The sequence below is a fragment of the Somniosus microcephalus genome, unplaced genomic scaffold (assembly GCF_052327205.1).
Source record: "Somniosus microcephalus isolate GS21.2 unplaced genomic scaffold, FLI_Smic_1.0 unresolved_chr1, whole genome shotgun sequence".
Classification (NCBI taxonomy): Eukaryota; Metazoa; Chordata; class Chondrichthyes; order Squaliformes; family Somniosidae; genus Somniosus; species Somniosus microcephalus.
In genome coordinates this window covers 64941469-64949447 of record NW_028225179.1, presented here as the reverse complement: position 1 = coordinate 64949447, position 7979 = coordinate 64941469, and positions in this window count along the sequence as shown.

Sequence of the window (7979 nt, the reverse complement as noted above, 5' to 3'; positions counted from 1 at the left end):
CAATGTAGAAGCTTGGTCAAAAACACTTTTAAGATCCAGAGTCTTATTTTCTAACAACCGCTGATGAATTGATCTAGACAGTAATCCATTAATAAAAGCATCCCGTACCGATTCGTCCTTATATTCTTCAGCCGTCACAGCCTTATAATTACAGTCAACACTAAGGCACCGAAGTGCTTGTAAATAAGTATCCAAAGATTCTCCCACCTGCTGCCTACGGGCAGATAGAAGATGACGTGCAAATACCTCATTCTTTGGTTTAACAAAAATCTTTTCCAATGTAGAAATAGCCTCTTCATAAGTTTTACAGTGCAAAATATATTTATATACATCCGAGTCAATGTAGTTGATCAGCATATTCAGCTCATTTAGAGCCTCTTGATCCAACACGCCCAAAAAGTTTTTAAATGTACAATACCAATGTTTCCATTTATCATCCACTCCAGCAGAATTGGGGTCAGCCTTGAATCGTTCTGGTTGAAGATATCGCTCCATTCTAACATAAAGTTAATAAATTGAAATAAAGAATAGATTGGCCTTCCAAAGCTAGGCTTTATTAACTTTAAAATCAGCAGCATATCTTTCCATATCCAGTCCCAACTAAAGCTAGAAAAGGACTGAATTTAAGGTAGCCACAACACATCATGTGATCATCAACTACCAATGAGATTACAACACATATCCCAAGGCAGTTAACAAACAACGAATCACAATACTTTTACTAATCAAGGAATAATCACCACAGAACTTATGGTAGTAGTTTACCAGCCCGAGGAACGACCTCAGTTGTGACACATTTTCCGGTGGTGGAGCCTTGACTACTGCCTCAATCTTTTCAGGGGGCTTATGTAACCCCTCTTCATCGATAACATGGCCACAGTACGAGATCTGCTTCTGGAAAAACTCGCAATTGTGGCGATTAGCTCATAGCCCATATTCCTTTAATCTGGTGAGCACCTTCTCCAAGTTGGCGAGGTGATCACTGTCATTTTCGCCCGTGACCAGGATGTCGTCTAAATAACACTGGGTCCCTGGAATCCCTTGCAGGACTTGATCCATCGCCCTTTGCCAAATAGCCAGAGCTGATGCTAACCCGAACACCAGCCGGTTGTATTCGTAGAGACCTTTATGAGTGTTGATCGTGAGGTATTGTTTCGAGGCTTCTTCTACCTCCATTTGCAAGTACGCCAGGGCTAGATCAATTTTGGTGAAGCGTTTACCTCCAGATAACGAGGCGAAAATATCCTCAATTCGTGGCAGCGGATATTGTACCGTGTGAAGGGCTGGGTTCACTGTCACCTTAAAATCCCCACAGATGCGGACCTTCTTTGGTTCCCCAGGCGTATTACTCAACGACCTCTTCATTACCGGAACGATGGGTGTAGCCCACTTGCTCCAGTCTACTTTGGACAGTACTCCTGAACGTTCCAACCCTTCCAGCTCTGCTTCGACGGCTGGTCTGATCGCATAAGGCACTGGTCTGGCCTTAAGAAACTTTGAGCTTGCGTTTTCCTCTATTTTAATTGTTGCTGTTATGCCTTTTAGTGTTCCAAGTCCCTCCTGGAACACTTCTTTTGCGTCAGTTAGCATTTTTGACAGTTGTCCAGGTGTGACGTCGTCATCCTTTTTGGCCTCAACCTTCAATGCCTGTATGGGATGCCAATCTAATTGAATCTTCCGGATCCATTCACGTCCTAGCAGTGGTGGTCCTCCATCTGGCAATACATATAAGTCCATTTTAGGTATTTCCTGGCCTTTGTATATCACTTTCACCCTTATTTTTCCTTTGGGGTAGACTTTTTGCCCCATGTACGTCTTCAAGACAATCTCTGTAGCTTTCAAGGGTATATGTGAAAATAGCCGCTTGTAGTCCCTTTGGTTTATGACTGTTAGGGCTGATTCAGTGTCCAATTCCATTTTCACTTGGACTCCGTCTATCTTGAGTGTAACCCAGATAGTCTGGTGATCCTCCATTTTGGTTACCTTATGTAGCTTCAGACAACCCAGCTCCTTGCTTCCGGAGTCTGTATCACTTTTCCGTTCGTCTGAACTACTGTCCATCACCTTATGTACCTTTTTGTACTTTTCCTGTGGAGATTTCTTGCTGTTGGTTTTCTTCCCAAACCTGCAGACTCTTGCTATGTGTCCTGCTTTTCCACACTGTCTGCACACTTGGTCCTTGAACCAACAATCCTTCTGGTCGTGTGTTGTTCTGCCGCAGCGATAACACTTCCCTGTTCCATAGGATATTTCATTGGTGCCATATTCTTGCGGTCTCCGTTGTATCTCTGCAGCGCCCCTTGCGGCTGCTTCGTGTGATACTGCCATGCTGAAAGCCTTGTCCAGCGTAAGATCCTTTTCTGATAGAAGCCGTTTCTGGGTTCCTTCACTTTGAAGCCCACACACAAACTTGTCCCTTAACGTATCTGCTAGTCCCACTCCAAACTGGCAGTGTTTCGATGGCTTGCGCAGTTCCGTTAAGTTCTCAGCATTACTTTCATCTTTAGGTTGGTTACTTTTGTGGAACTTAAATCTTTCTGCTATCAGCAGCGGTGTGGGGTTTAAGTGGTCCCGTCGGATTTCTACTATGCTTTCGAAATTCTTGTCCACGGGCTTCCCTGGGGTTATTAGTTTTCGCTGTAAGCCATAAGTTTTTGCACCCATGAAATTTAACAAAACCAGTGCTTTCCTAGCATCTGGCACTTCATTCACCCTGCAGTACACCTCAATACGTTCCACATATGTTGCCCAATCTTCGACTTCATTGTCAAACGCAGTGAAACTGCCACACTTCGGCATCCCTGGGTGTGATTTAACTGTCTAAAATAGCGTCTCCCGCGCTCTCCTTTCTTCTCCGCTGGCACAAAATGGCGTCTCCCGTGCTTTCCTTTCTTCTCCACGGCTCAATGGCGTCTCCCGCGCTCTCCCTTCTTCTCCCCGTGGACGCAGTTCAGCACTTGAGCCCTGGTTGTGCTCTGCGCGTTCTCCTGTGCCTTTCCCGTTGCCGTCGCTTGGTCCTGAACCCGGCTGCTGCTTTACCCTCACTCTCTCTCTGTTTGTTTTTCCTCGACGCCACTCGGTTTTCAACCCCCGGCTGCGCCCTGTGCGCTTCACCCTCTCTCTTACCCCGTCAATGCTGCTCGGCTTTTTCTGTGCCGTTGGTCGGCTCCAGCCGCCGCTGTCTGGAAATGGTCTGTGCTGTACCTGTTACCAGTCTGTTGCTGGATCGTCGTGGCTGGGGAACCAAGCCCGGCTCTCAACAGCCTCCCCTGCGATGTTCACTCTCTGCCGGATGACTGGGCAGTTGCTCGTGGTCGACGCCCGTGCTTCTAGCCTCGACTTTCTTCCACCGTCCTCCCGGAGCGAATCCGTGAAGGGAAATGTAGAGTTGTAGGCAGATTCGAATCGACTTCGTCGCCACTGTTGAATCCATGATTCTTAACGTATGATGTTTTCCAATAACTACACGGAGGCTGTAACTTAACAAACAACAGGTGTTTACTGGAGTAGGGTAGTCTCAAGACTGGGGTACAGAGGCATGCTCAAGGCTTATATACAGGTGTGGTCACTGCCGGTACTACAGTATACAGGAGCTGTAAAAGTAGTTCTCTCTTAAAGGTACATACGCTACATTATGCATTACTTTGGAACCTTTCTTCTACATAATGTTCTCAGTTGCATCAACATAAATGTGAACTCAACATTTAACTAGCACTGAAAACATCTCAACGTTTCAATAACAATGTACAGTTTTTTTAGGGCAGCAATCCGCCTACACCCTTTGACAGTTCACAAGTCAAGGATAACTCTAGGCTTGACCTCTTGTCCCGACCTTGTGTGGTATGGAACTGAGCATGCTCCTGAATCGGTCAACAAATCAGGTTCAGGTTTAGTTCACGTAAGTATGATGTGTTTTGTGTATTGCTCTGTTCATCACACTCTGTTGCACTGGTCCTCTCGTCGGAATGACGGTGTTATCCCTTGGTGTTCAGGAGGTGCCTGTGATTGCGGCGGTACACCTGTCCTTCTGGGGTGCGGATGTGATACGATCGCTCAGTGTCAGCTGGCTGGATGACGACTGCTGGCTTCCAGTAGTCATGCTCCTGGATTCTGACGGATTCTCCATTGTGCAGCGGTGGCAGTAGTCCAGCTGACCTGTCATAGTATCTTTATTGGTGTTGCTGTCTTTGTACACATTTTGCATGCACTTGCTTGCAGCTGACGACCTCTGCCTGCAGCTGCTGGTTGGTGCTTGGAAGGAATGAGCGAAGTCTGCGGCTCATCAAGAGTTGTCAACCGGAGTGTTGCGTTACTCAAGGAGACTGATGTAAGGGTCTCTTTTGTCAGCTTTGGCTTTGTCCGTGAGTGTTTTTGCAATCTGGACAGTTTTTTCAGCAAGGCCATTACTTTGAGGGTAATGTGGGCTTGATGTGACATGTGTGAAATCCCATGCCTTGGCAAACGACTCAAACACTTTTGATTTGTATTGGGGGCCATTGTCTGAGACTAAAGTCTCTACAATGCCATGCCTGGCTTTAGCTTGCGGATCATAGCTGCAGATGTGGTGCTGTGTGTTGAATCCGTGACTTGTAATGTATGATGTTTTCCAATAACTACACGGAGGCTGTAACTTAATAACAACAACAGGTGTTTACTGGAGTAGGGTGGTCTCAAGCCTGAAAGTACAGAAGCCTGCTACGGCTTTATATACAGGTGTGGTCACTGCCGGTACTACAGCATAAAAGCAGTTCTCTCTTAAAGGTACATACACAACAATTCCTCCCCTTTTAGATTAACAGTACCATAACATTCATTGAACAATTAACACTTATAACATGCAACATTAACTGAAAATAGTCCATTTATAAATTCAGTCTTTGGGGTGGCTTCCTGATCCTTTCAGGATAGCACCTTTCCTGAGGTTCTTGTTCTTGGTGCGGAGGCAATTCTGGCCCCTTTTTGTCGGTTATTTCATCAGTTTCCACTGCTACTGGTTCTGAGGTAGATGCTACCGGTATGTCGGGTTCATCCCCAGGTACCCGAGACATGGAGTTGACTCGTTCCTGTGACGTTAAGATCTGATCGACGTGGTGTCTCACAATGTTCTCCCCGACATCCACTGTGTACATTAATGGCCCCTGCCTTGTACATATCGTTCCAGGTTGCCATTTCTCTGTTCGGTAGTCACGGGCCAAGACTGGTTGTCCTATGTTGAAGCTCCTTGTCGGCTTCTCATTGATGTGCTGGAATTGTTTATCCTCAACATTTCTTCGCACATTTGGCCTGAGCAAATCCAGACGCGATCTCAACCTTCGGTTAAAGAACATCATGGCCGGGGTTTGGTTGGTAACTGCATGTGTCGCATTTCTGTAGGCTAATAAGAAATTGTCCACCTTATGCTGAAGTGGAATTTCATCATCACACATGGCTTTTATCGCCTTTATAAAGGTTTGTACGAACCTCTCAGCCAATCGATTTGTGGCTGGATGATGCGGGGCAGATGTGTAATGCCTTACCCCATTCCTTCTCATAAATTTCCGAAACTCTTCGGACACAAACTGTGGTCCATTATCAGAGCAAATCTGCTCTGGCAAGCCGTTCCTGGCAAATATGGTCCGTAGGACTGCAATCGTTTTCTCTGTAGTGGTTGAGGACATTTTTATCACCTCAGCCCACTTTGAATGAGCATCCACTACTATTAGGAACATGGAGTCCATGAATGGACCAGCAAAATCAATATGCACCCATTGCCATGGAGAGGAGGGCCACTCCCATGGGTGTAGAGGGGCATGTGGTGGTGCATTTTGGACCTTCTGGCATCCTGAGCAGCTCTTGGTTAGGTCCGCGATTTGTTGATCGATTCCCGGCCACCACACATAAGCCCTAGCAAGGCTTTTCATTTTCACTCCTCCCAGATGACCATCATGAAGCTCATTTTGCACTCTCTCCCTTAACTTGGGTGGAATCACCACTCTGGATCCGCACATCACTGTCCCCTGGCATACTGACAGCTGTTCTCTTCTGGATGAGAATGCTTGCAACAGTGAGTCGCCATGTGTTGGCCATCCCCTCACCATCAAATCATACAGCGAGACAGCGTCGGATCATTGCAGGTCTCCTTCTCTATATCCACGTTCATTACTGGCAATCGTTCAATTATTGACAAATAAAATATCTCGATATGGTCCACTGCTGGTGCTTCCTCCACAGAAGGCAGTCAGGCGTGATAGCCCATCAGCGTTTCCATGCTGTTTCGTGCCTTTATATTCTATTTCATATTGATTCACCCCTAGAAACAGGGACCATCTTTGTAGCCGTTGTGCAGTCATCACTGGAACACCCTTCTTAGGATTAAAGATGGAGACAAGTGGTTGGTGGTCAGTCAGCAAGGTGAACTTCTGCCCATGCAGATAGTGGTTGAATTTTTTTACTCCCCATACTAGGCTGAGGGCCTCCCTGTCAATTTGGGTGTAGTTGCACTCGGCTGAGGTTAGTGACCGAGACGCAAAGGCTACTGGCCTCTTCAACCCGTCTGGGAATTTGTGCGACAGCACCGCTCCCATACCATAGGGTGATGCGTCAAATGCAAACAAATTGGTAGTGCTGGGTTGTAATGGGCCAACACCTGTTTTGATGTGATCAATTCTTTGCACTTCTGGAAAGCTCGTTTACGTTCGTCATTCCACTTCCATGGCACCCCTGTTTGCAGTAGGTTGTTCAGTGGGTGTGATACCATAGACAAATTTGGTAAGAACTTATGGTAGTAGTTTACCAGCCCGAGGAATGACCGCAGTTGTGACACATTTTCCGGTGCTGGAGCCTTGACTACTGCCTCATTCTTTTCAGGGGACTTATGTAACCCCTCTTCACCGATAACGTGGCCACAATATGAGATCTGCTTCTGGAAAAACTCGCACTTGTGGTGATTAGCTCGTAGCCCATATTCCTTTAATCTGGTGAGCACCTTCTCCAGGTTGGCGAGGTGATCACTGTCAATTTTGCCTGTGACCAGGATGTCGTCCAAATAACACTGGGTCCCTGGAATCCCTTGCAGGGCTTGATCCATCGCCCTTTGCCAAATAGCCGGAGCCGATGCTACCCCGAACACCAGCCGGTTGTATTGGTAGAGACCTTTATGAGTGTTGATCGTGAGGTATTGTTTCGAGGCTTCTTCTACCTCCATTTGCAAGTACGCCTGGGCTAGATCAATTTTGGTGAAGCGTTTACCTCCAGATAACGTGGCGAAAATATCCTCAATTCATGGAAGTGGATATTGTACCGTGTGAAGGACTGTGTTCACTGTCACCGTAAAATCCCCACAGATGCGGACCTTCTTTGGTTCCCCAGGCGTATTACTCAATGACCTCTTCATTACAGGAACGATGGGTGTAGCCCACTCGCTCCAGTCTACTTTGGACAGTGCTCCTGAACGTTCCAACCCTTCCAGCTCTGCTTCGACGGCTGGTCTGATCACAAAAGGCACTGGTCTGGCCTTAAGAAACTTTGGGCTTGCATTTTCCTCTATTTTAATTGTTGCTGTTGCGCCTTTTAGTGTTCCGAGTCCCTCCTGGAACACTTCTTTTGCGTCAGTTAGCATTTTTGACAGTCGTCCAGGTGTGACGTCGTCATCCTTTTTGGCCTCCACCTTCAATGCCTGTATGGAATGCCAATCTAATTGTATCTTCCGGATCCATTCACGTCCTAGCAGTGGTGGTCCTCCATCTGGCAATACATATAAGTCCATTTTAGGTATTTCCTGGCCTTTGTATATCACTTTGCCTAGGAAAGACCCGAGGCAAGACGGAGGGTCAGAGGGATCTGGGTGTGCAAGTACACAGATCCCTGAAGGCGGCGGAACAGGTGGATAAGGTGGTAAAAAAGGCATATGGGATACTTGCCTTCATTAGCCGAGGCATTGAATATAAGAGCAAGGAGGTTATGATGGAGCTGTATAAAACACTGGTTAGGCCACAGCTGGA